A 26,488-nucleotide genomic window follows, 5' to 3' on the forward strand; every position below is an offset into this window, starting at 1 on the left:
ATCATGCTCTATTGCAAAAAATCTATTTGATGCAACTGCTTTACCAACAGTGTGTTAATCTTTTCAATTGCTGTTTTGTTGGCTGACTGAAGGAAGATATGCAGTGCATTTGAACCAAAGCAGATGTGTGCTGACAACTTAAATTTACAATCATATTTGTGTTTTTTCTTTCTTTCTGTCTTTCTTTCTTTCTTTCTTTCTTTCTTTCTTCCATCCTTTGTAATATCATATTAAATATTAAGGTAGAAGATTATAATCAATGACTAATGACATAAGAAAAAGGAAAAAAACTGTAAACAAAACTGCTTCAGGTGAGACTTGAATTCACAACCTTGACATTGCTCAACAGATACTGTCTTATAAGTACCACGCGCTGTCCAATTGCACCACTGGAGCACTGTGCAGCATAAAACAGTTATGCTAGATGTGGATTTGATTCAATACAATCAGTACAGTCATAAGAATTTAAAAAGAAAATCATTTTTGGTGATGAATGATGAGCAACAAAGGATCATGCATGCCAGATGGCACTTGAATAAGCTTTCCACAGTGATAGAAAAGTAAACAAAAAAACCACAACAATGTTATAATAAATGTCATTTTTAGCTTCTGTGGTCATGTTTTTGCAATCTAAACACTACAAGACTGTTGTACAGTTGAAACAAGGATAAAATATCAACTCTAGTGACGACACAGCTGCTTTAATGAGTTCCACCCCAGATGGGACTTGAACCCACAATCCCTGGCGTAGGAGGCCAGTGCCTTAGCCATTAGGCCACTGGGGCTTACTGACTTTCTCATTCAAGACTGATAGGTTTTTAATAGTCAATTATTTATTTTTGAGAAAAAGTGAAGCTGTTTACTGTGTTCTTTGCATTACCAAGTCCAGCAAGAAATGTGCTGGTACTATCCAGAGCTGTCAGTATGGATTATCATGCTATATTGCAAAAAATCTATTTGATGCAACTGCTTTACCAACAGTGTGTTAATCTTTTCAATTGCTGTTTTGTTGGCTCACTGAAGGAAGATATGCTGTGCATTTGAACCAAAGCAGATGTGTGCTGACAACTTAAATTCACAATCATATTTGTGTTTTTTCTTTCTTTCTTTCTTTCTTTCTTTCTTTCTTTCTTTCTTTCTTTCTTTCTTTCTTTCTTTCTTTCTTCCATCCTTTGTAATATCATATTAAATATTAAGGTAGAAGATTATAATCAATGACTAATGACATAAGAAAAAGGAAAAAAACTGTAAACAAAACTGCTTCAGGTGAGACTTGAATTCACAACCTTGACATTGCTCAACAGATACTGTCTTATAAGTACCACGCGCTGTCCAATTGCACCACTGGAGCACTGTGCAGCATAAAACAGTTATGCTAGATGTGGATTTTATTCAATACAATCAGTACAGTCATAAGAATTTAAAAAGAAAATCATTTTTGGTGATGAAGGATGAGCAACAAAGGATCATGCATGCCAGATGGCACTTGAATTAGCTTTTCACAGTGATAGAAAAGTAAACAAAAAACCCACAACAATGTTATAATAAATGTCATTTTTAGCTTCTGTGGTCATGTTTTAGCAATCTAAACTCTACAAGACTGTTGTACAGTTGAAGCAAGGATAAAGTATCAACTCTAGTGACGACACAGCTGCTTTAATGAGTTCCACCCCAGATGGTACTTGAACCCACAATCCCTGGCTTAGGAGGCCAGTGCCTTATCCATTAAGCCACTGGGGCTTACTGATTTTCTCATTCAAGACTGATATGTTTTTAATAGTCAATTATTTATTTTTGAGAAAAAGTGAAGCTGTTTACTGTGTTCTTTGCATTACCAAGTCCAGCAAGAAATGTGCTGGTACTATCCAGAGCTGTCAGTATGGATTATCATGCTATATTGCAAAAAATCTATTTGATGCAACTGCTTTACCAACAGTGTGTTAATCTTTTCAATTGCTGTTTTGTTGGCTGACTGAAGGAAGATATGCAGTGCATTTGAACCAAAGCAGATGTGTGCTGACAACTTAAATTTACAATCATATTTGTGTTTTTTCTTTCTTTCTTTCTTTCTTTCTTTCTTTCTTTCTTTCTTTCTTTCTTTCTTTCTTTCTTTCTTTCTTTCTTTCTTTCTTTCTTTCTTTCTTTCTTTCTTTCTTTCTTCCATCCTTTGTAATATCATATTAAATATTAAGGTAGAAGATTATAATCAATGACTAATGACATAAGAAAAAGGAAAAAAACTGTAAACAAAACTGCTTCAGGTGAGACTTGAATTCACAACCTTGACATTGCTCAACAGATACTGTCTTATAAGTACCACGCGCTGTCCAATTGCACCACTGGAGCACTGTGCAGCATAAAACAGTTATGCTAGATGTGGATTTTATTCAATACAATCAGTACAGTCATAAGAATTTAAAAAGAAAATCATTTTTGGTGATGAAGGATGAGCAACAAAGGATCATGCATGCCAGATGGCACTTGAATTAGCTTTTCACAGTGACAGAAAAGTAAACAAAAAACCCACAACAATGTTATAATAAATGTCATTTTTAGCTTCTGTGGTCATGTTTTAGCAATCTAAACTCTACAAGACTGTTGTACAGTTGAAGCAAGGATAAAGTATCAACTCTAGTGACGACACAGCTGCTTTAATGAGTTCCACCCCAGATGGTACTTGAACCCACAATCCCTGGCTTAGGAGGCCAGTGCCTTATCCATTAGGCCACTGGGGCTTACTGACTTTCTCATTCAAGACTGATATGTTTTTAATAGTCAATTATTTATTTTTGAGAAAAAGTGAAGCTGTTTACTGTGTTCTTTGCATTACCAAGTCCAGCAAGAAATGTGCTGGTACTATCCAGAGCTGTCAGTATGGATTATCATGCTCTATTGCAAAAAAACTATTTGATGCAACTGCTTTACCAACAGTGTGTTAATCTTTTCAATTGCTGTTTTGTTGGCTGACTGAAGGAAGATATGCAGTGCATTTGAACCAAAGCAGATGTGTGCTGACAACTTAAATTTACAATCATATTTGTGTTTTTTCTTTCTTTCTTTCTTTCTTTCTTTCTTTCTTTCTTTCTTTCTTTCTTTCTTTCTTTCTTTCTTTCTTTCTTTCTTTCTTTCTTTCTTTCTTTCTTTCTTCCATCCTTTGTAATATCATATTAAATATTAAGGTAGAAGATTATAATCAATGACTAATGACATAAGAAAAAGGAAAAAAACTGTAAACAAAACTGCTTCAGGTGAGACTTGAATTCACAACCTTGACATTGCTCAACAGATACTGTCTTATAAGTACCACGCGCTGTCCAATTGCACCACTGGAGCACTGTGCAGCATAAAACAGTTATGCTAGATGTGGATTTGATTCAATACAATCAGTACAGTCATAAGAATTTAAAAAGAAAATCATTTTTGGTGATGAATGATGAGCAACAAAGGATCATGCATGCCAGATGGCACTGGAATAAGCTTTCCACAGTGATAGAAAAGTAAACAAAAAAACCACAACAATGTTATAATAAATGTCATTTTTAGCTTCTGTGGTCATGTTTTTGCAATCTAAACACTACAAGACTGTTGTACAGTTGAAACAAGGATAAAATATCAACTCTAGTGACGACACAACTGCTTTAATGAGTTCCACCCCAGATGGGACTTGAACCCACAATCCCTGGCGTAGGAGGCCAGTGCCTTAGCCATTAGGCCACTGGGGCTTACTGACTTTCTCATTCAAGACTGATAGGTTTTTAATAGTCAATTATTTATTTTTGAGAAAAAGTGAAGCTGTTTACTGTGTTCTTTGCATTACCAAGTCCAGCAAGAAATGTGCTGGTACTATCCAGAGCTGTCAGTATGGATTATCATGCTATATTGCAAAAAATCTATTTGATGCAACTGCTTTACCAACAGTGTGTTAATCTTTTCAATTGCTGTTTTGTTGGCTCACTGAAGGAAGATATGCTGTGCATTTGAACCAAAGCAGATGTGTGCTGACAACTTAAATTCACAATCATATTTGTGTTTTTTCTTTCTTTCTTTCTTTCTTTCTTTCTTTCTTTCTTTCTTTCTTTCTTTCTTTCTTTCTTTCTTTCTTTCTTCCATCCTTTGTAATATCATATTAAATATTAAGGTAGAAGATTATAATCAATGACTAATGACATAAGAAAAAGGAAAAAAACTGTTAACAAAACTGCTTCAGGTGAGACTTGAATTCACAACCTTGACATTGCTCAACAGATACTGTCTTATAAGTACCACGCGCTGTCCAATTGCACCACTGGAGCACTGTGCAGCATAAAACAGTTATGCTAGATGTGGATTTTATTCAATACAATCAGTACAGTCATAAGAATTTAAAAAGAAAATCATTTTTGGTGATGAAGGATGAGCAACAAAGGATCATGCATGCCAGATGGCACTTGAATTAGCTTTTCACAGTGATAGAAAAGTAAACAAAAAACCCACAACAATGTTATAATAAATGTCATTTTTAGCTTCTGTGGTCATGTTTTAGCAATCTAAACTCTACAAGACTGTTGTACAGTTGAAGCAAGGATAAAGTATCAACTCTAGTGACGACACAGCTGCTTTAATGAGTTCCACCCCAGATGGTACTTGAACCCACAATCCCTGGCTTAGGAGGCCAGTGCCTTATCCATTAAGCCACTGGGGCTTACTGACTTTCTCATTCAAGACTGATATGTTTTTAATAGTCAATTATTTATTTTTGAGAAAAAGTGAAGCTGTTTACTGTGTTCTTTGCATTACCAAGTCCAGCAAGAAATGTGCTGGTACTATCCAGAGCTGTCAGTATGGATTATCATGCTCTATTGCAAAAAAACTATTTGATGCAACTGCTTTACCAACAGTGTGTTAATCTTTTCAATTGCTGTTTTGTTGGCTGACTGAAGGAAGATATGCAGTGCATTTGAACCAAAGCAGATGTGTGCTGACAACTTAAATTTACAATCATATTTGTGTTTTTTCTTTCTTTCTTTCTTTCTTTCTTTCTTTCTTTCTTTCTTTCTTTCTTTCTTTCTTTCTTCCATCCTTTGTAATATCATATTAAATATTAAGGTAGAAGATTATAATCAATGACTAATGACATAAGAAAAAGGAAAAAAACTGTAAACAAAACTGCTTCAGGTGAGACTTGAATTAACAACCTTGACATTGCTCAACAGATACTGTCTTATAAGTACCACGCGCTGTCCAATTGCACCACTGGAGCACTGTGCAGCATAACACAGTTATGCTAGATGTGGATTTGATTCAATACAATCAGTACAGTCATAAGAATTTAAAAAGAAAATCATTTTTGGTGATGAATGATGAGCAACAAAGGATCATGCATGCCAGATGGCACTTGAATAAGCTTTCCACAGTGATAGAAAAGTAAACAAAAAAACCACAACAATGTTATAATAAATGTCATTTTTAGCTTCTGTGGTCATGTTTTTGCAATCTAAACACTACAAGACTGTTGTACAGTTGAAGCAAGGATAAAATATCAACTCTAGTGACGACACAGCTGCTTTAATGAGTTCCACACCAGATGGGACTTGAACCCACAATCCCTGGCTTAGGAGGCCAGAGCCTTATCCATTAGGCCACTGGGGCTTACTGACTTTCTCATTCAAGACTGATAGGTTTTTAATAGTCAATTATTTATTTTTGAGAAAAAGTGAAGCTGTTTACTGTGTTCTTTGCATTACCAAGTCCAGCAAGAAATGTGCTGGTACTATCCAGAGCTGTCAGTATGGATTATCATGCTATATTGCAAAAAATCTATTTGATGCAACTGCTTTACCAACAGTGTGTTAATCTTTTCAATTGCTGTTTTGTTGGCTCACTGAAGGAAGATATGCAGTGCATTTGAACCAAAGCAGATGTGTGCTGACAACTTAAATTCACAATCATATTTGTGTTTTTTCTTTCTTTCTTTCTTTCTTTCTTTCTTTCTTTCTTTCTTTCTTTCTTTCTTTCTTTCTTTCTTTCTTTCTTTCTTTCTTTCTTTCTTTCTTTCTTTCTTTCTTTCTTTCATCATTTGTAATATCATATTAAATATTAAGGTAGAAGATTATAATCAATGACTAATGACATAAGAAAAAGGAAAAAAACTGTAAACAAAACTGCTTCAGATGAGACTTGAATTCACAACCTTGACATTGCTCAACAGATAATGTCTTATAAGTACCACGCGCTGTCCAATTGCACCACTGGAGCACTTTGCAGCATAAAACAGTTATGCTAGATGTGGATTTTATTCAATACAATCAGTACAGTCATAAGAATTTAAAAAGAAAATCATTTTTGGTGATGAATGATGAGCAACAAAGGATCATGCATGCCAGATGGCACTTGAATAAGCTTTTCACAGTGATAGAAAAGTAAACAAAAAACCCACAACAATGTTATAATAAATGTCATTTTTAGCTTCTGTGGTCATGTTTTTGCAATCTAAACACTACAAGACTGTAGTACAGTTGAAGCAAGAATAAAGTATCAACTCTAGTGATGACACAGCTGCTTTAATGAGTTCCACCCCAGATGGGACTTGAACCCACAATCCCTGGCTTAGGAAGCCAGTGCCTTATCCATTAGGCCACTGGGGCTGACTGACGTTCTCATTCAAGACTGATATGTTTTTAATAGTCAATTATTTATTTTTGAGAAAAAGTGAAGCTGTTTACTGTGTTCTTTGCATTACCAAGTCCAGCAAGAAATGTGCTGGTACTATCCAGAGCTGTCAGTATGGATTATCATGCTCTATTGCAAAAAAACTATTTGATGCAACTGCTTTACCAACAGTGTGTTAATCTTTTCAATTGCTGTTTTGTTGGCTGACTGAAGGAAGATATGCAGTGCATTTGAACCAAAGCAGATGTGTGCTGACAACTTAAATTTACAATCATATTTGTGTTTTTTCTTTCTTTCTTTCTTTCTTTCTTTCTTTCTTTCTTTCTTTCTTTCTTTCTTTCTTTCTTTCTTTCTTTCTTTCTTTCTTTCTTTCTTCCATCCTTTGTAATATCATATTAAATATTAAGGTAGAAGATTATAATCAATGACTAATGACATAAGAAAAAGGAAAAAAACTGTAAACAAAACTGCTTCAGGTGAGACTTGAATTCACAACCTTGACATTGCTCAACAGATACTGTCTTATAAGTACCACGCGCTGTCCAATTGCACCACTGGAGCACTTTGCAGCATAAAACAGTTATGCTAGATGTGGATTTTATTCAATACAATCAGTACAGTCATAAGAATTTAAAAAGAAAATCATTTTTGGTGATGAATGATGAGCAACAAAGGATCATGCATGCCAGATGGCACTTGAATAAGCTTTCCACAGTGATAGAAAAGTAAACAAAAAAACCACAACAATGTTATAATAAATGTCATTTTTAGCTTCTGTGGTCATGTTTTTGCAATCTAAACACTACAAGACTGTTGTACAGTTGAAGTAAGGATAAAATATCAACTCTAGTGAAGACACAGCTGCTTTAATGAGTTCCACCCCAGATGGGACTTGAACCCACAATCCCTGGTTTAGGAGGCCAGTGCCTTATCCATTAGGCCACAGGGGCTTACTGACTTTCTCATACAAGACTGATAGGTTTTTAATAGTCAATTATTTATTTTTGAGAAAAAGTGAAGCTGTTTACTGTGTACTTTGCATTACCAAGTCCAGCAAGAAATGTGCTGGTACTATCCAGAGCTGTCAGTATGGATTATCATGCTATATTGCAAAAAATCTATTTGATGCAACTGCTTTACCAACAGTGTGTTAATCTTTTCAATTGCTGTTTTGTTGGCTGACTGAAGGAAGATATGCAGTGCATTTGAACCAAAGCAGATGTGTGCTGACAACTTAAATTTACAATCATATTTGTGTTTTTTCTTTCTTTCTTTCTTTCTTTCTTTCTTTCTTTCTTTCTTTCTTTCTTTCTTTCTTTCTTTCTTTCTTTCTTTCTTTCTTTCTTCCATCCTTTGTAATATCATATTAAATATTAAGGTAGAAGATTATAATCAATGACTAATGACATAAGAAAAAGGAAAAAAAACTGTAAACAAAACTGCTTCATGTGAGACTTGAATTCACAACCTTGACATTGCTCAACAGATACTGTCTTATAAGTACCACGCGCTGTCCAATTGCACCACTGGAGCACTGTGCAGCATAAAACAGTTATGCTAGATGTGGATTTTATTCAATACAATCAGTACAGTCATAAGAATTTAAAAAGAAAATCATTTTTGGTGATGAATGATGAGCAACAAAGGATCATGCATGCCAGATGGCACTTGAATAAGCTTTTCACAGTGATAGAAAAGTAAACAAAAAACCCACAACAATGTTAAAATAAATGTCATTTTTAGCTTCTGTGGTAATGTTTTTGCAATCTAAACACTACAAGACTGTTGTACAGTTGAAGCAAGGATAAAGTATCAACTCTAGTGACGACACAGCTGCTTTAATGAGTTCCACCCCAGATGGGACTTGAAGCCACAATCCCTGGCTTAGGAGGCCAGTGCTTTATCCATTAGGCCACTGGGGCTTACTGACTTTCTCATTCAAGACTGATATGTTTTTAATAGTCAATTATTTATTTTTGAGAAAAAGTGAAGCTGTTTACTGTGTTCTTTGCATTACCAAGTCCAGCAAGAAATGTGTTGGTACTATCCAGAGCTGTCAGTATGGATTATCATGCTCTATTGCAAAAAAACTATTTGATGCAACTGCTTTACCAACAGTGTGTTAATCTTTTCAATTGCTGTTTTGTTGGCTGACTGAAGGAAGATATGCAGTGCATTTGAACCAAAGCAGATGTGTGCTGACAACTTAAATTTACAATCATATTTGTGTTTTTTCTTTCTTTCTTTCTTTCTTTCTTTCTTTCTTTCTTTCTTTCTTTCTTTCTTTCTTTCTTCCATCCTTTGTAATATCATATTAAATATTAAGGTAGAAGATTATAATCAATGACTAATGACATAAGAAAAAGGAAAAAAACTGTAAACAAAACTGCTTCAGGTGAGACTTGAATTCACAACCTTGACATTGCTCAACAGATACTGTCTTATAAGTACCACGCGCTGTCCAATTGCACCAGTGGAGCACTGTGCAGCATAAAACAGTTATGCTAGATGTGGATTTTATTCAATACAATCAGTACAGTCATAAGAATTTAAAAAGAAAATCATTTTTGGTGATGAATGATGAGCAACAAAGGATCATGCATGCCAGATGGCACTTGAATAAGCTTTTCACAGTGATAGAAAAGTAAACAAAAAACCCACAACATTGTTATAATAAATGTCATTTTTAGCTTCTGTGGTCATGTTTTTGCAATCTAAACACTACAAGACTGTTGTACAGTTGAAGCAAGGATAAAGTATCAACTCTAGTGACGACACAGATGCTTTAATGAATTTCACCTCAGATGGGACTTGAACCCACAATCCCTGGCTTAGGAGGCCAGTGCCTTATCCATTAGGCCACTGGGGCTTACTGACTTTCTCATTCAAGACTGATAGGTTTTTAATAGTCAATTATTTATTTTTGAGAAAAAGTGAAGCTGTTTACTGTGTTCTTTGCATTACCAAGTCCAGCAAGAAATGTGCTGGTACTATCCAGAGCTGTCAGTATGGATTATCATGCTCTATTGCAAAAAAACTATTTGATGCAACTGCTTTACCAACAGTGTGTTAATCTTTTCAATTGCTGTTTTGTTGGCTGACTGAAGGAAGATATGCAGTGCATTTGAACCAAAGCAGATGTGTGCTGACAACTTAAATTCACAATAATGTTTGTGTTTTTTCTTTCTTTCTTTCTTTCTTTCTTTCTTTCTTTCTTTCTTTCTTTCTTTCTTTCTTTCTTTCTTTCTTTCTTCCTTCCTTTGTAATATCATATTAAATTTTAAGGTAGAAGATTATAATCAATGACTAATGACATAAGAAAAAGGAAAAAAACTGTAAACAAAACTGCTTCAGGTGAGACTTGAATTCACAACCTTGACATTGCTCAACAGATACTGTCTTATAAGTACCACGCACTGTCCAATTGCACCACTGGAGCACTTTGCAGCATAAAACAGTTATGCTAGATGTGGATTTTATTCAATACAATCAGTACAGTCATAAGAATTTAAAAAGAAAATCATTTTTGGTGATGAAGGATGAGCAACAAAGGATCATGCATGCCAGATGGCACTTGAATTAGCTTTTCACAGTGATAGAAAAGTAAACAAAAAAACCACAACAATGTTATAATAAATCTCATTTTTAGCTTCTGTGGTCATGTTTTTGCAATCTAAACACTACAAGACTGTTGAACAGTTGAAGCAAGGATAAAATACCAACTCTAGTGACGACACAGCTGCTTTAATGAGTTCCACCCCAGATGGGACTTGAACCCACAATCCCTGGCGTAAGAGGCCAGTGCCTTATCCATTAGGCCACTGGGGCTTACTGACTTTCTCATTCAAGACTGATAGGTTTTTAATAGTCAATTATTTATTTTTGAGAAAAAGTGAAGCTGTTTACTGTGTTCTTTGCATTACCAAGTCCAGCAAGAAATGTGCTGGTACTATCCAGAGCTGTCAGTATGGATTATCATGCTATATTGCAAAAAATCTATTTGATGCAACTGCTTTACCAACAGTGTGTTAATCTTTTCAATTGCTGTTTTGTTGGCTGACTGAAGGAAGATATGCAGTGCATTTGAACCAAAGCAGATGTGTGCTGACAATTTAAATTTACAATCATATTTGTGTTTTTTCTTTCTTTCTTTCTTTCTTTCTTTCTTTCTTTCTTTCTTTCTTTCTTTCTTTCTTTCTTTCTTTCTTTCTTTCTTTCTTTCTTCCATCCTTTGTAATATCATATTAAATATTAAGGTAGAAGATTATAATCAATGACTAATGACATAAGAAAAAGGAAAAAAACTGTAAACAAAACTGCTTCAGGTGAGACTTGAATTCACAACCTTGACATTGCTCAACAGATACTGTCTTATAAGTACCACACGTTGTCCAATTGCACCACTGGAGCACTGTGCAGCATAAAACAGTTATGCTAGATATGGATTTTATTCAATACAATCAGTACAGTCATAAGAATTTAAAAAGAAAATCATTTTTGAGATGAATGATGAGCAACAAAGGATCATGCATGCCAGATGGCACTTGAATAAGCTTTTCACAGTGATAGAAAAGTAAACAAAAAACCCACAACATTGTTATAATAAATGTCATTTTTAGCTTCTGTGGTCATGTTTTTGCAATCTAAACACTACAAGACTGTTGTACAGTTGAAGCAAGGATAAAGTATCAACTCTAGTGACGACACAGATGCTTTAATGAATTCCACCTCAGATGGGACTTGAACCCACAATCCCTGGCTTAGGAGGCCAGTGCCTTATCCATTAGGCCACTGGGACTTACTGACTTTCTCATTCAAGACTGATAGGTTTTTAATAGTCAATTATTTATTTTTGAGAAAAAGTGAAGCTGTTTACTGTGTTCTTTGCATTACCAAGTCCAGCAAGAAATGTGCTGGTACTATCAAGAGCTGTCAGTATGGATTATCATGCTCTATTGCAAAAAAACTATTTGATGCAACTGCTTTACCAACAGTGTGTTAATCTTTTCAATTGCTGTTTTGTTGGCTGACTGAAGGAAGATATGCAGTGCATTTGAACCAAAGCAGATGTGTGCTGACAACTTAAATTCACAATAATGTTTGTGTTTTTTCTTTCTTTCTTTCTTTCTTTCTTTCTTTCTTTCTTTCTTTCTTTCTTTCTTTCTTTCTTTCTTTCTTTCTTTCTTTCTTTCTTCCATCCTTTGTAATATCATATTAAATATTAAGGTAGAAGATTATAATCAATGACTAATGACATAAGAAAAAGGAAAAAAACTGTAAACAAAACTGCTTCAGGTGAGACTTGAATTCACAACCTTGACATTGCTCAACAGATACTGTCTTATAAGTACCACGCGCTGTCCAATTGCACCACTGGAGCACTTTGCAGCATAAAACAGTTATGCTAGATGTGGATTTTATTCAATACAATCAGTACAGTCATAAGAATTTAAAAAGAAAATCATTTTTGGTGATGAATGATGAGCAACAAAGGATCATGCATGCCAGATGGCACTTGAATAAGCTTTCCACAGTGATAGAAAAGTAAACAAAAAAACCACAACAATGTTATAATAAATCTCATTTTTAGCTTCTGTGGTCATGTTTTTGCAATCTAAACACTACAAGACTGTTGAACAGTTGAAGCAAGGATAAAATATCAACTCTAGTGACGACACAGCTGCTTTAATGAGTTCCACCCCAGATGGGACTTGAACCCACAATCCCTGGCGTAGGAGGCCAGTGCCTTATCCATTAGGCCACTGTGGCTTACTGACTTTCTCATTCAAGACTGATAGGTTTTTAATAGTCAATTATTTATTTTTGAGAAAAAGTGAAGCTGTTTACTGTGTTCTTTGCATTACCAAGTCCAGCAAGAAATGTGCTGGTACTATCCAGAGCTGTCAGTATGGATTATCATGCTATATTGCAAAAAATCTATTTGATGCAACTGCTTTACCAACAGTGTGTTAATCTTTTCAATTGCTGTTTTGTTGGCTGACTGAAGGAAGATATGCAGTGCATTTGAACCAAAGCAGATGTGTGCTCACAACTTAAATTCACAATCATATTTGTGTTCTTTCTTTCTTTCTTTCTTTCTTTCTTTCTTTCTTTCTTTCTTTCTTTCTTTCTTTCTTTCTTTCTTTCTTTCTTTCTTTCTTTCTTTCTTTCTCTCTTTCTTTCTTTCTTCCATCCTTTGTAATATCATATTAAATATTAAGGTAGAAGATTATAATCAATGACTAATGACATAAGAAAAAGGAAAAAAACTGTAAACAAAACTGCTTCAGGTGAGACTTGAATTCACAACCTTGACATTGCTTAACAGATACTGTCTTATAAGTACCACACGTTGTCCAATTGCACCACTGGAGCACTGTGCAGCATAAAACAGTTATGCTAGATGTGGATTTTATTCAATACAATCAGTACAGTCATAAGAATTTAAAAAGAAAATCATTTTTGGTGATGAATGATGAGCAACAAAGGATCATGCATGCCAGATGGCACTTGAATAAGCTTTTCACAGTGATAGAAAAGTAAACAAAAAAACCACAACAATGTTATAATAAATGTAATTTTTAGCTTCTGTGGTCATGTTTTTGCAATCTAAACACTACAAGACTGTTGTACAGTTGAAGCAAGGATAAAATATCAACTCTAGTGACGACACAGCTGCTTTAATGAGTTCCACCCCAGATGGGACTTGAACCCACAATCCCTGGTTTAGAAGGCCAGTGCCTTATCCATTAGGCCACTGGTGCTTACTGACTTTCTCAATCAAGACTGATAGGTTTTTAATAGTCAATTATTTATTTTTGAGAAATAGTGAAGCTGTTTACTGTGTTCTTTGCATTACCAAGTCCAGCAAGAAATGTGCTGGTACTATCCAGAGCTGTCAGTATGGATTATCATGCTCTATTGCAAAAAAACTATTTGATGCAACTGCTTTACCAACAGTGTGTTAATCTTTTCAATTGCTGTTTTGTTGGCTGACTGAAGGAAGATATGCAGTGCATTTGAACCAAAGCAGATGTGTGCTGACAACTTAAATTTACAATCATATTTGTGTTTTTTCTTTTTCTTTCTTTCTTTCTTTCTTTCTTTCTTTCTTTCTTTCTTTCTTTCTTTCTTTCTTTCTTTCTTTCTTTCTTTCTTTCTTTCTTCCATCCTTTGTAATATCATATTAAATATTAAGGTAGAAGATTATAATCAATGACTAATGACATAAGAAAAAGGAAAAAAACTGTAAACAAAACTGCTTCAGGTAAGACTTGAATTCACAACCTTGACATTGCTCAACAGACACTGTCTTATAAGTACCACGCGCTGTCCAATTGCACCACTGGAGCACTGTGCAGCATAAAACAGTTATGCTAGATGTGGATTTTATTCAATACAATCAGTACAGTCATAAGAATTTAAAAAGAAAATCATTTTTGGTGATGAATGATGAGCAACAAAGGATCATGCATGCCAGATGGCACTTGAATAAGCTTTCCACAGTGATAGAAAAGTAAACAAAAAAACCACAACAATGTTATAATAAATGTCATTTTTAGCTTCTGTGGTCATGTTTTTGCAATCTAAACACTACAAGACTGTTGTACAGTTGAAGCAAGGATAAAATATCAACTCTAGTGACGACACAGCTGCTTTAATGAGTTCCACACCAGATGGGACTTGAACCCACAATACCTGGCTTAGAAGGCCAGTGCCTTATCCATTAGGCCACTGGGGCTTACTGACTTTCTCATTCAAGACTGATAGGTTTTTAATAGTCAATTATTTATTTTTGAGAAAAAGTGAAGCTGTTTACTGTGTTCTTTGCATTACCAAGTCCAGCAAGAAATGTGCTGGTACTATCCAGAGCTGTCAGTATGGATTATCATGCTATATTGCAAAAAATCTGTTTGATGCAACTGCTTTACCAACAGTGTGTTAATCTTTTCAATTGCTGTTTTGTTGGCTCACTGAAGGAAGATATGCAGTGCATTTGAACCAAAGCAGATGTGTGCTGACAACTTAAATTCACAATCATATTTGTGTTTCTTTCTTTCTTTCTTTCTTTCTTTCTTTCTTTCTTTCTTTCTTTCTTTCTTTCTTTCTTTCTTTCTTTCTTCCATCCTTTGTAATATCATATTAAATATTAAGGTAGAAGATTATAATCAATGACTAATGACATAAGAAAAAGGAAAAAAACTGTAAACAAAACTGCTTCAGGTGAGACTTGAATTCACAACCTTGACATTGCTCAACAGATACTGTCTTATAAGTGCCACGCGCTGTCCAATTGCACCACTGGAGCACTTTGCAGCATAAAACAGTTATGCTAGATGTGGATTTTATTCAATACAATCAGTACAGTCATAAGAATTTAAAAAGAAAATCATTTTTGGTGATGAATGATGAGCAACAAAGGATCATGCAGGCCAGATGGCACTTGAATAAGCTTTCCACAGTGATAGAAAAGTAAACAAAAAAACCACAACAATGTTATAATAAATGTCATTTTTCGCTTCTGTGGTCATGTTTTTGCAATCTAAACACTACAAGACTGTTGTACAGTTGAAGCAAGGATAAAATATTAACTCTAGTGACGACACAGCTGCTTTAATGAGTTCCACCCCAGGTGGGACTTGAACCCACAATCCCTGGCTTAGGAGGCCAGTGCCTTATCTATTAGGCCACTGGGGCTTACTGACGTTATCATTCAAGACTGATAGGTTTTTAATAGTCAATTATTTATTTTTGAGAAAAAGTGAAGCTGTTTACTGTGTTCTTTGCATTACCAAGTCCAGCAAGAAATGTGCTGGTACTATCCAGAGCTGTCAGTATGGATTATCATGCTATATTGCAAAAAATCTATTTGATGCAACTGCTTTACCAACAGTGTGTTAATCTTTTCAATTGCTGTTTTGTTGGCTCACTGAAGGAAGATATGCAGTGCATTTGAACCAAAGCAGATGTGTGCTGACAACTTAAATTCACAATCATATTTGTGTTTTTTCTTTCTTTCTTTCTTTCTTTCTTTCTTTCTTTCTTTCTTTCTTTCTTTCTTTCTTTCTTTCTTTCTTTCTTCCATCCTTTGTAATATCATATTAAATATTAAGGTAGAAGATTATAATCAATGACTAATGACATAAGAAAAAGGAAAAAAACTGTAAACAAAACTGCTTCAGGTGAGACTTGAATTCACAACCTTGACATTGCTCAACAGATACTGTCTTATAAGTACCATGCGCTGTCCAATTGCACCACTGGAGCACTTTGCAGCATAAAACAGTTATGCTAGATGTGGATTTTATTCAATACAATCAGTACAGTCATAAGAATTTAAAAAGAAAATCATTTTTGGTGATGAATGATGAGCAACAAAGGATCATGCATGCCAGATGGCACTTGAATAAGCTTTCCACAGTGATAGAAAAGTAAACAAAAAAAACACAACAATGTTATAATAAATGTCATTTTTAGCTTCTGTGGTCATGTTTTTGCAATCTAAACACTACAAGACTGTTGTACAGTTGAAGCAAGGATAAAATATCAACTCTAGTGACGACACAGCTGCTTTAATGAGTTCCACCCCAGATGGGACTTGAACCCACAATCCCTGGTTTAGAAGGCCAATGCCTTATCCATTAGGCCACTAGGGCTTACTGACTTTCTCATTCAAGACTGATAGGTTTTTAATAGTCAATTATTTATTTTTGAGAAAAAGTGAAGCTGTTTACTGTGTTCTTTGCATTACCAAGTCCAGCAAGAAATGTGCTGGTACTATCCAGAGCTGTCAGTATGGATTATCATGCTATATTGCAAAAAATCTATTTGATGCAACTGCTTTACCAACAGTGTGTTAATCTTTTCAATTGCTGTTTTGTTGGCTGACTGAAGGAAGATATGCAGTGCATTTGAACCAAAGCAGATGTGTGCTGACAACTTAAATTCACAATCATATTTGTGTTTTTTCTTTCTTTCTTTCTTTCTTTCTTTCTTTCTTTCTTTCTTTCTTTCTTTCTTTCTTTCTTTCTTTCTTTCTTCCATCCTTTGTAATATCATATTAAATATAAAGGTAGAAGATTATAATCAATGACTAATGACATAAGAAAAAGGAAAAAAACTGTAAACAAAACTGCTTCAGGTGAGACTTGAATTCACAACCTTGACATTGCTCAACAGATAATGTCTTATAAGTACCACGCGCTGTCCAATTGCACCACTGGAGCACTGTGCAGCATAAAACAGTTATGCTAGATGTGGATTTTATTCAATACAATCAGTACAGTCATAAGAATTTAAAAAGAAAATCATTTTTGGTGATGAATGATGAGCAACAAAGGATCATGCATGCCAGATGGCACTTGAATAAGCTTTTCACAGTGATAGAAAAGTAAACAAAAAACCCACAACAATGTTATAATAAATGTCATTTTTAGTTTCTGTGGTCATGTTTTTGCAATCTAAACACTACAAGACTGTTGTACAGTTGAAGCAAGGATAAAGTATCAACTCTAGTGACGACACAGCTGCTTTAATGAGTTCCACCCCAGATGGGACTTGAGCCCACAATCCCTGGCTTAGGAGGCCAGTGCCTTATCCATTAGGCCACTGGGGCTTACTGATTTTCTCATTCAAGACTGATATGTTTTTAATAGTCAATTATTTATTTTTGAGAAAAAGTGAAGCTGTTTACTGTGTTCTTTGCATTACCAAGTCCAGCAAGAAATGTGCTGGTACTATCCAGAGCTGTCAGTATGGATTATCATGCTCTATTGCAAAAAAACTATTTGATGCAACTGCTTTACCAACAGTGTGTTAATCTTTTCAATTGCTGTTTTGTTGGCTGACTGAAGGAAGATATGCAGTGCATTTGAACCAAAGCAGATGTGTGCTGACAACTTAAATGTACAATCATATTTGTGTTTTTTCTTTCTTTCTTTCTTTCTTCCTTTCTTTCTTTCTTTCTTTCTTTCTTTCTTTCTTTCTTTCTTTCTTTCTTTCTTCCATCCTTTGTAATATCATATTAAATATTAAGGTAGAAGATTATAATCAATGACTAATGACATAAGAAAAAGGAAAAAAACTGTAAACAAAACTGCTTCAGGTGAGACTTGAATTCACAACCTTGACATTGCTCAACAGATACTGTCTTATAAGTACCACGCGCTGTCCAATTGCACCACTGGAGCACTTTGCAGCATAAAACAGTTATGCTAGATGTGGATTTTATTCAATACAATCAGTACAGTCATAAGAATTTAAAAAGAAAATCATTTTTGGTGATGAATGATGAGCAACAAAGGATCATGCATGCCAGATGGCACTTGAATAAGCTTTCCACAGTGATAGAAAAGTAAACAAAAAAACCACAACAATGTTATAATAAATGTCATTTTTAGCTTCTGTGGTCATGTTTTTGCAATCTAAACACTACAAGACTGTTGTACAGTTGAAGCAAGGATAAAATATCAACTCTAGTGACGACACAGCTGCTTTAATGAGTTCCACCCCAGATGGGACTTGAACCCACAATCCCTGGCTTAGGAGGCCAATGCCTTATCCATTAGGCCACTGGGGCTTACTGACTTTCTCATTCAAGACTGATAGGTTTTTAATAGTCAATTATTTATTTTTGAGAAAAAGTGAAGCTGTTTACTGTGTTCTTTGCATTACCAAGTCCAGCAAGAAATGTGCTGGTACTATCCAGAGCTGTCAGTATGGATTATCATGCTATATTGCAAAAAATCTGTTTGATGCAACTGCTTTACCAACAGTGTGTTAATCTTTTCAATTGCTGTTTTGTTGGCTGACTGAAGGAAGATATGCAGTGCATTTGAACCAAAGCAGATGTGTGCTGACAACTTAAATTCACAATCATATTTGCGTTTTTTCTTTCTTTCTTTCTTTCTTTCTTTCTTTCTTTCTTTCTTTCTTTCTTTCTTTCTTTCTTTCTTTCTTTCTTTCTTTCTTTCTTTCTTTCTTTCTTTCTTTCTTTCTTCCATCCTTTGTAATATCATATTAAATATTAAGGTAGAAGATTATAATCAATGACTAATGACATAAGAAAAAGGAAAAAAACTGTAAACAAAACTGCTTCAGGTGAGACTTGAATTCACAACCTTGACATTGCTCAACAGATACTGTCTTATAAGTACCACGCGCTGTCCAATTGCACCACTGGAGCACTGTGCAGCATAAAACAGTTATGCTAGATGTGGATTTTATTCAATACAATCAGTACAGTAATAAGAATTTACAAAGAAAATCATTTTTGGTGATGAATGATGAGCAACAAAGGATCATGCATGCCAGATGGCACTTGAATAAGCTTTTCACAGTGATAGCAAAGTAAACAAAAAACCACAACAATGTTATAATAAATGTCATTTTTAGCTTCTGTGGTCATGTTTTTGCAATCTAAACACTACAAGACTGTTGTACAGTTGAAGCAAGGATAAAATATCAACTCTAGTGACGACACAGCTGCTTTAATGAGTTCCACCCCAGATGGGACTTGAACCCACAATCCCTGGCTTAGGAGGCCAGTGCCTTATCCATTAGGCCACTGGGGCTTACTGACTTTCTCATTCAAGACTGATAGGTTTTTAATAGTCAATTATTTATTTTTGAGAAAAAGTGAAGCTGTTTACTGTGTTCTTTGCATTACCAAGTCCAGCAAGAAATGTGCTGGTACTATCCAGAGCTGTCAGTATGGATTATCATGCTATATTGCAAAAAATCTATTTGATGCAACTGCTTTACCAACAGTGTGTTAATCTTTTCAATTGCTGTTTTGTTGGCTGACTGAAGGAAGATATGCAGTGCATTTGAACCAAAGCAGATGTGTGCTGACAACTTAAATTCACAATCATATTTGCGTTTTTTCTTTCTTTCTTTCTTTCTTTCTTTCTTTCTTTCTTTCTTTCTTTCTTTCTTTCTTTCTTTCTTTCTTTCTTTCTTTCTTTCTTCCATCCTTTGTAATATCATATTAAATATTAAGGTAGAAGATTATAATCAATGACTAATGACATAAGAAAAAGGAAAAAAACTGTAAACAAAACTGCTTCAGGTGAGACTTGAATTCACAACCTTGACATTGCTCAACAGATACTGTCTTATAAGTACCACGCGCTGTCCAATTGCACCACTGGAGCACTGTGCAGCATAAAACAGTTATGCTAGATGTGGATTTTATTCAATACAATCAGTACAGTCATAAGAATTTAAAAAGAAAATCATTTTTGGTGATGAATGATGAGCAACAAAGGATCATGCATGCCAGATGGCACTTGAATAAGCTTTTCACAGTGATAGAAAAGTAAACAAAAAACCCACAACAATGTTATAACAAATGTCATTTTTCGCTTCTGTGGTCATGTTTTTGCAATCTAAACACTACAAGACTGTTGTACAGTTGAAGCAAGGATAAAGTATCAACTCTAGTGACGACACAGCTGCTTTAATGAGTTCCACCCCAGCTGGGACTTGAACCCACAATCCCTGGCTTAGGAGGCCAGTGCCTTATCCATTAGGCCACTGGGGCTTACTGACTTTCTCATTCAAGACTGATAGGTTTTTAATAGTCAATTATTTATTTTTGAGAAAAAGTGAAGCTGTTTACTGTGTTCTTTGCATTACCAAGTCCAGCAAGAAATGTGCTGGTACTATCCAGAGCTGTCAGTATGGATTATCATGCTCTATTGCAAAAAAACTATTTGATGCAACTGCTTTACCAACAGTGTGTTAATCTTTTCAATTGCTGTTTTGTTGGCTGACTGAAGGAAGATATGCAGTGCTTTTGAACCAAAGCAGATGTGTGCTGACAACTTAAATTTACAATCATATTTGTGTTTTTTTTTTCTTTCTTTCTTTCTTTCTTTCTTTCTTTCTTTCTTTCTTTCTTTCTTTCTTTCTTTCTTTCTTTCTTTCTTTCTTTCTTCCATCCTTTGTAATATCATATTAAATATTAAGGTAGAAGATTATAATCAATGCCTAATGACATAAGAAAAAGGAAAAAAACTGTAAACAAAACTGCTTCAGGTGAGACTTGAATTCACAACCTTGACATTGCTCAACAGATACTGTCTTATAAGTACCACACGCTGTCCAATTGCACCACTGGAGCACTGTGCAGCATAAAACAGTTATGCTAGATGTGGATTTTATTCAATACAATCAGTACAGTCATAAGAATTTAAAAAGAAAATCATTTTTGGTGATGAATGATGAGCAACAAAGGATCATGCATGCCAGATGGCACTTGAATAAGCTTTTCACAGTGATAGAAAAGTAAACAAAAAAACCACAACAATGTTATAATAAATGTCATTTTTAGCTTCTGTGGTCATGTTTTTGCAATCTAAACACTACAAGACCATTGTACAGTTGAAGCAAGGATAAAGTATCAACTCTAGTGACGACACAGCTGCTTTAATGAGTTCCACCCCAGATGGGACTTGAACCCACAATCCCTGGCTTAGGAGGCCAGTGCCTTATCCATTAGGCCACTGGGGCTTACTGACTTTCTCATTCAAGACTGATAGGTTTTTAATAGTCAATTATTTATTTTTGAGAAAAAGTGAAGCTGTTTACTGTGTTCTTTGCATTACCAAGTCCAGCAAGAAATGTGCTGGTACTATCCAGAGCTGTCAGTATGGATTATCATGCTCTATTGCAAAAAAACTATTTGATGCAACTGCTTTACCAACAGTGTGTTAATCTTTTCAATTGCTGTTTTGTTGGCTGACTGAAGGAAGATATGCAGTGCATTTGAACCAAAGCAGATGTGTGCTGACAACTTAAATTCACAATCATGTTTGTGTTTTTTCTTTCTTTCTTTCTTTCTTTCTTTCTTTCTTTCTTTCTTTCTTTCTTTCTTTCTTTCTTTCTTTTTTCTTTCTTTTTTTCTTCCATCCTTTGTAATATCATATTAAATATTAAGGTAGAAGATTATAATCAATGACTAATGACATAAGAAAAAGGAAAAAAACTGTAAACAAAACTGCTTCAGGTGAGACTTGAATTCACAACCTTGACATTGCTCAACAGATACTGTCTTATAAGTACCACGCGCTGTCCAATTGCACCACTGGAGCACTTTGCAGCATAAAACAGTTATGCTAGATGTGGATTTTATTCAATACAATCAGTACAGTCATAAGAATTTAAAAAGAAAATCATTTTTGGTGATGAATGATGAGCAACAAAGGATCATGCATGCCAGATGGCACTTGAATAAGCTTTTCACAGTGATAGAAAAGTAAACAAAAAACCCACAACAATGTTATAATAAATGTCATTTTTAGCTTCTGTGGTCATGTTTTTGCAATCTAAACACTACAAGACTGTTGTACAGTTGAAGCAAGGATAAAGTATCAACTCTAGTGACGACACAGCTGCTTTAATGAGTTCCACCCCAGCTGGGACTTGAACCCACAATCCCTGGCTTAGGAGGCCAGTGCCTTATCCATTAGGCCACTGGGGCTTACTGACTTTCTCATTCAAGACTGATAGGTTTTTAATAGTCAATTATTTATTTTTGAGAAAAAGTGAAGCTGTTTACTGTGTTCTTTGCATTACCAAGTCCAGCAAGAAATGTGCTGGTACTATCCAGAGCTGTCAGTATGGATTATCATGCTCTATTGCAAAAAAACTATTTGATGCAACTGCTTTACCAACAGTGTGTTAATCTTTTCAATTGCTGTTTTGTTGGCTGACTGAAGGAAGATATGCAGTGCTTTTGAACCAAAGCAGATGTGTGCTGACAACTTAAATTTACAATCATATTTGTGTTTTTTCTTTCTTTCTTTCTTTCTTTCTTTCTTCTTTCTTTCTTTCTTTCTTTCTTTCTTTCTTTCTTTCTTTCTTTCTTTCTTCCATCCTTTGTAATATCATATTAAATATTAAGGTAGAAGATTATAATCAATGACTAATGACATAAGAAAAAGGAAAAAAGCTGTAAACAAAACTGCTTCAGGTGAGACTTGAATTCACAACCTTGACATTGCTCAACAGATACTGTCTTATAAGTACCACATGCTGTCCAATTGCACCACTGGAGCACTGTGCAGCATAAAACAGTTATGCTAGATGTGGATTTTATTCAATACAATCAGTACAGTCATAAGAATTTAAAAAGAAAATCATTTTTGGTGATGAATGATGAGCAACAAAGGATCATGCATGCCAGATGGCACTTGAATAAGCTTTTCACAGTGATAGAAAAGTAAACAAAAAAACCACAACAATGTTATAATAAATGTCATTTTTAGCTTCTGTGGTCATGTTTTTGCAATCTAAACACTACAATACCATTGTACAGTTGAAGCAAGGATAAAGTATCAACTCTAGTGACGACACAGCTGCTTTAATGAGTTCCACCCCAGATGGGACTTGAACCCACAATCCCTGGCTTAGGAGGTCAGTGCCTTATCCATTAGGCCACTGGGGCTTACTGACTTTCTCATTCAAGACTGATAGGTTTTTAATAGTCATTTATTTTTGAGAAAAAGTGAAGCTGTTTACTGTGTTCTTTGCATTACCAAGTCCAGCAAGAAATGTGCTGGTACTATCCAGAGCTGTCAGTATGGATTATCATGCTCTATTGCAAAAAAACTATTTGATGCAACTGCTTTACCAACAGTGTGTTAATCTTTTCAATTGCTGTTTTGTTGGCTGACTGAAGGAAGATATGCAGTGCATTTGAACCAAAGCAGATGTGTGCTGACAACTTAAATTCACAATCATATTTGTGTTTTTTCTTTCTTTCTTTCTCTCTTTCTTTCTTTCTTTCTTTCTTTCTTTCTTTCTTTCTTTCTTTCTTTCTTTCTTTCTTTCTTTCTTTCTTCCATCCTTTGTAATATCATATTAAATATTAAGGTAGAAGATTATAATCAATGACTAATGACATAAGAAAAAGGAAAAAAACTGTAAACAAAACTGCTTCAGGTGAGACTTGAATTCACAACCTTGACATTGCTCAACAGATACTGTCTTATAAGTACCACGCGCTGTCCAATTGCACCACTGGAGCACTGTGCAGCATAAAACAGTTATGCTAGATGTGGATTTTATTCAATACAATCAGTACAGTCATAAGAATTTAAAAAGAAAATCATTTTTGGTGATGAATGATGAGCAACAAAGGATCATGCATGCCAGATGGCACTTGAATAAGCTTTTCACAGTGATAGAAAAGTAAACAAAAAACCCACAACAATGTTATAATAAATGTCATTTTTAGCTTCTGTGGTCATGTTTTTGCAATCTAAACACTACAAGACTGTTGTACAGTTGAAGCAAGGATAAAGTATCAACTCTAGTGACGACACAGCTGCTTTAATGAGTTCCACCCCAGCTGGGACTTGAACCCACAATCCCTGGCTTAGGAGGCTAGTGCCTTATCCATTAGGCCACTGGGGATTACTGACTTTCTCATTCAAGACTGATAGGTTTTTAAAAGTCAATTACTTATTTTTGAGAAAAAGTGAAGCTGTTTACTGTGTTCTTTGCATTACCAAGTCCAGCAAGAAATGTGCTGGTACTATCCAGAGCTGTCAGTATGGATTATCATGCTCTATTGCAAAAAAACTATTTGATGCAACTGCTTTACCAACAGTGTGTTAATCTTTTCAATTGCTGTTTTGTTGGCTGACTGAAGGAAGATATGCAGTGCTTTTGAACCAAAGCAGATGTGTGCTGACAACTTAAATTTACAATCATATTTGTGTTTTTTCTTTCTTTCTTTCTTTCTTTCTTTCTTTCTTTCTTTCTTTCTTTCTTTCTTTCTTTCTTTCTTCCATCCTTTGTAATATCATATTAAATATTAAGGTAGAAGATTATAATCAATGACTAATGACATAAGAAAAAGGAAAAAAACTGTAAACAAAACTGCTTCAGGTGAGACTTGAATTCACAACCTTGACATTGCTCAACAGATACTGTCTTATAAGTACCACACGCTGTCCAATTGCACCACTGGAGCACTGTGCAGCATAAAACAGTTATGCTAGATGTGGATTTTATTCAATACAATCAGTACAGTCATAAGAATTTAAAAAGAAAATCATTTTTGGTGATGAATGATGAGCAACAAAGGATCATGCATGCCAGATGGCACTTGAATAAGCTTTTCACAGTGATAGAAAAGTAAACAAAAAAAACACAACAATGTTATAATAAATGTCATTTTTAGCTTCTGTGGTCATGTTTTTGCAATCTAAACACTACAAGACCATTGTACAGTTGAAGCAAGGATAAAGTATCAACTCTAGTGACGACACAGCTGCTTTAATGAGTTCCACCCCAGATGGGACTTGAACCCACAATCCCTGGCTTAGGAGGCCAGTGCCTTATCCATTAGGCCACTGGGGCTTACTGACTTTCTCATTCAAGACTGATAGGTTTTTAATAGTCAATTATTTATTTTTGAGAAAAAGTGAAGCTGTTTACTGTGTTCTTTGCATTACCAAGTCCAGCAAGAAATGTGCTGGTACTATCCAGAGCTGTCAGTATGGATTATCATGCTCTATTGCAAAAAAACTATTTGATGCAACTGCTTTACCAACAGTGTGTTAATCTTTTCAATTGCTGTTTTGTTGGCTGACTGAAGGAAGATATGCAGTGCATTTGAACCAAAGCAGATGTGTGCTGACAACTTAAATTCACAATCATGTTTGTGTTTTTTCTTTCTTTCTTTCTTTCTTTCTTTCTTTCTTTCTTTCTTTCTTTCTTTCTTTTTTTCTTCCATCCTTTGTAATATCATATTAAATATTAAGGTAGAAGATTATAATCAATGACTAATGACATAAGAAAAAGGAAAAAAACTGTAAACAAAACTGCTTCAGGTGAGACTTGAATTCACAACCTTGACATTGCTCAACAGATACTGTCTTATAAGTACCACGCGCTGTCCAATTGCACCACTGGAGCACTTTGCAGCATAAAACAGTTATGCTAGATGTGGATTTTATTCAATACAATCAGTACAGTCATAAGAATTTAAAAAGAAAATCATTTTTGGTGATGAATGATGAGCAACAAAGGATCATGCATGCCAGATGGCACTTGAATAAGCTTTCCACAGTGATAGAAAAGTAAACAAAAAAACCACAACAATGTTATAATAAATGTCATTTTTAGCTTCTGTGGTCATGTTTTTGCAATCTAAACACTACAAGACTGTTGTACAGTTCAAGCAAGGATAAAACATCAACTCTAGTGATGACACAACTGCTTTAATGAGTTCCACCCCAGATGGGACTTGAACCCACAATCCCTGGTTTAGGAGGCTAGTGCCTTATCCATTATGCCACTGGGGATTACTGACTTTCTCACTCAAGACTGATAGGTTTAAATAGTCAATTATTTATTTTTGAGAAAAAGTGAAGCTGTTTACTGTGTTCTTTGCATTACCAAGTCCAGCAAGAAATGTGCTGGTACTATCCAGAGCTGTCAGTATGGATTATCATGCTATATTGCAAAAAAATCTATTTGATGCAGCTGCTTTACCAACAGTGTGTTAATCTTTTCAATTGCTGTTTTGTTGGCTGACTGAAGGAAGATATGCAGTGCATCTGAACCAAAGCAGATGTGTGCTGACAACTTAAATTCACAATCATATTTGTGTTTTTTCTTTCTTTCTTTCTTTCTTTTTCTTTCTTTCTTTCTTTCTTTCTTTCTTTCTTTCTTTCTTTCTTTCTTTCTTTCTTTCTTCCATCCTTTGTAATATCATATTAAATATTAAGGTAGAAGATTATAATCAATGACTAACGACATAAGAAAAAGGAATAAAACTGTAAACAAAACTGCTTTGGGTGAGACTTGAATTCACAACCTTGAC

The 26,488-nt window shown here is 34.8% G+C and overlaps 17 non-coding genes across 17 annotated transcripts; all 17 read right to left on the reverse strand.

Moving 5' to 3' along the window:
• Positions 1–712: 712 nt before the first annotated feature.
• TRNAR-CCU (transfer RNA arginine (anticodon CCU)) lies at positions 713–785 on the reverse strand. The gene has a single exon. It is a non-coding gene; the product is annotated as a tRNA-Arg (tRNA).
• A 1,877-nt stretch (positions 786–2,662) lies between these two features.
• TRNAR-CCU (transfer RNA arginine (anticodon CCU)) lies at positions 2,663–2,735 on the reverse strand. The gene has a single exon. It is a non-coding gene; the product is annotated as a tRNA-Arg (tRNA).
• Positions 2,736–3,649: 914 nt separating this feature from the next.
• TRNAR-CCU (transfer RNA arginine (anticodon CCU)) lies at positions 3,650–3,722 on the reverse strand. The gene has a single exon. It is a non-coding gene; the product is annotated as a tRNA-Arg (tRNA).
• A 1,833-nt stretch (positions 3,723–5,555) lies between these two features.
• On the reverse strand, positions 5,556–5,628 carry TRNAR-CCU (transfer RNA arginine (anticodon CCU)). Its single transcript has one exon. It is a non-coding gene; the product is annotated as a tRNA-Arg (tRNA).
• Positions 5,629–6,550: 922 nt separating this feature from the next.
• Positions 6,551–6,623, reverse strand: TRNAR-CCU (transfer RNA arginine (anticodon CCU)). The gene has a single exon. It is a non-coding gene; the product is annotated as a tRNA-Arg (tRNA).
• Positions 6,624–7,525: 902 nt separating this feature from the next.
• TRNAR-CCU (transfer RNA arginine (anticodon CCU)) lies at positions 7,526–7,598 on the reverse strand. The gene has a single exon. It is a non-coding gene; the product is annotated as a tRNA-Arg (tRNA).
• Positions 7,599–9,444: 1,846 nt separating this feature from the next.
• TRNAR-CCU (transfer RNA arginine (anticodon CCU)) lies at positions 9,445–9,517 on the reverse strand. Its single transcript has one exon. It is a non-coding gene; the product is annotated as a tRNA-Arg (tRNA).
• A 1,856-nt stretch (positions 9,518–11,373) lies between these two features.
• TRNAR-CCU (transfer RNA arginine (anticodon CCU)) lies at positions 11,374–11,446 on the reverse strand. The gene has a single exon. It is a non-coding gene; the product is annotated as a tRNA-Arg (tRNA).
• A 3,826-nt stretch (positions 11,447–15,272) lies between these two features.
• Positions 15,273–15,345, reverse strand: TRNAR-CCU (transfer RNA arginine (anticodon CCU)). The gene has a single exon. It is a non-coding gene; the product is annotated as a tRNA-Arg (tRNA).
• Positions 15,346–17,190: 1,845 nt separating this feature from the next.
• Positions 17,191–17,263, reverse strand: TRNAR-CCU (transfer RNA arginine (anticodon CCU)). Its single transcript has one exon. It is a non-coding gene; the product is annotated as a tRNA-Arg (tRNA).
• Positions 17,264–18,153: 890 nt separating this feature from the next.
• Positions 18,154–18,226, reverse strand: TRNAR-CCU (transfer RNA arginine (anticodon CCU)). Its single transcript has one exon. It is a non-coding gene; the product is annotated as a tRNA-Arg (tRNA).
• A 921-nt stretch (positions 18,227–19,147) lies between these two features.
• Positions 19,148–19,220, reverse strand: TRNAR-CCU (transfer RNA arginine (anticodon CCU)). Its single transcript has one exon. It is a non-coding gene; the product is annotated as a tRNA-Arg (tRNA).
• An 898-nt stretch (positions 19,221–20,118) lies between these two features.
• Positions 20,119–20,191, reverse strand: TRNAR-CCU (transfer RNA arginine (anticodon CCU)). Its single transcript has one exon. It is a non-coding gene; the product is annotated as a tRNA-Arg (tRNA).
• Positions 20,192–21,089: 898 nt separating this feature from the next.
• TRNAR-CCU (transfer RNA arginine (anticodon CCU)) lies at positions 21,090–21,162 on the reverse strand. The gene has a single exon. It is a non-coding gene; the product is annotated as a tRNA-Arg (tRNA).
• An 897-nt stretch (positions 21,163–22,059) lies between these two features.
• Positions 22,060–22,132, reverse strand: TRNAR-CCU (transfer RNA arginine (anticodon CCU)). Its single transcript has one exon. It is a non-coding gene; the product is annotated as a tRNA-Arg (tRNA).
• Positions 22,133–23,025: 893 nt separating this feature from the next.
• TRNAR-CCU (transfer RNA arginine (anticodon CCU)) lies at positions 23,026–23,098 on the reverse strand. Its single transcript has one exon. It is a non-coding gene; the product is annotated as a tRNA-Arg (tRNA).
• Positions 23,099–24,947: 1,849 nt separating this feature from the next.
• On the reverse strand, positions 24,948–25,020 carry TRNAR-CCU (transfer RNA arginine (anticodon CCU)). The gene has a single exon. It is a non-coding gene; the product is annotated as a tRNA-Arg (tRNA).
• Between the last annotated feature and the right edge of the window lie 1,468 nt (positions 25,021–26,488).

This window comes from Pseudophryne corroboree, unplaced genomic scaffold (genome assembly GCF_028390025.1).
Source record: "Pseudophryne corroboree isolate aPseCor3 unplaced genomic scaffold, aPseCor3.hap2 scaffold_129, whole genome shotgun sequence".
NCBI classification, from domain to species: domain Eukaryota; kingdom Metazoa; phylum Chordata; class Amphibia; order Anura; family Myobatrachidae; genus Pseudophryne; species Pseudophryne corroboree.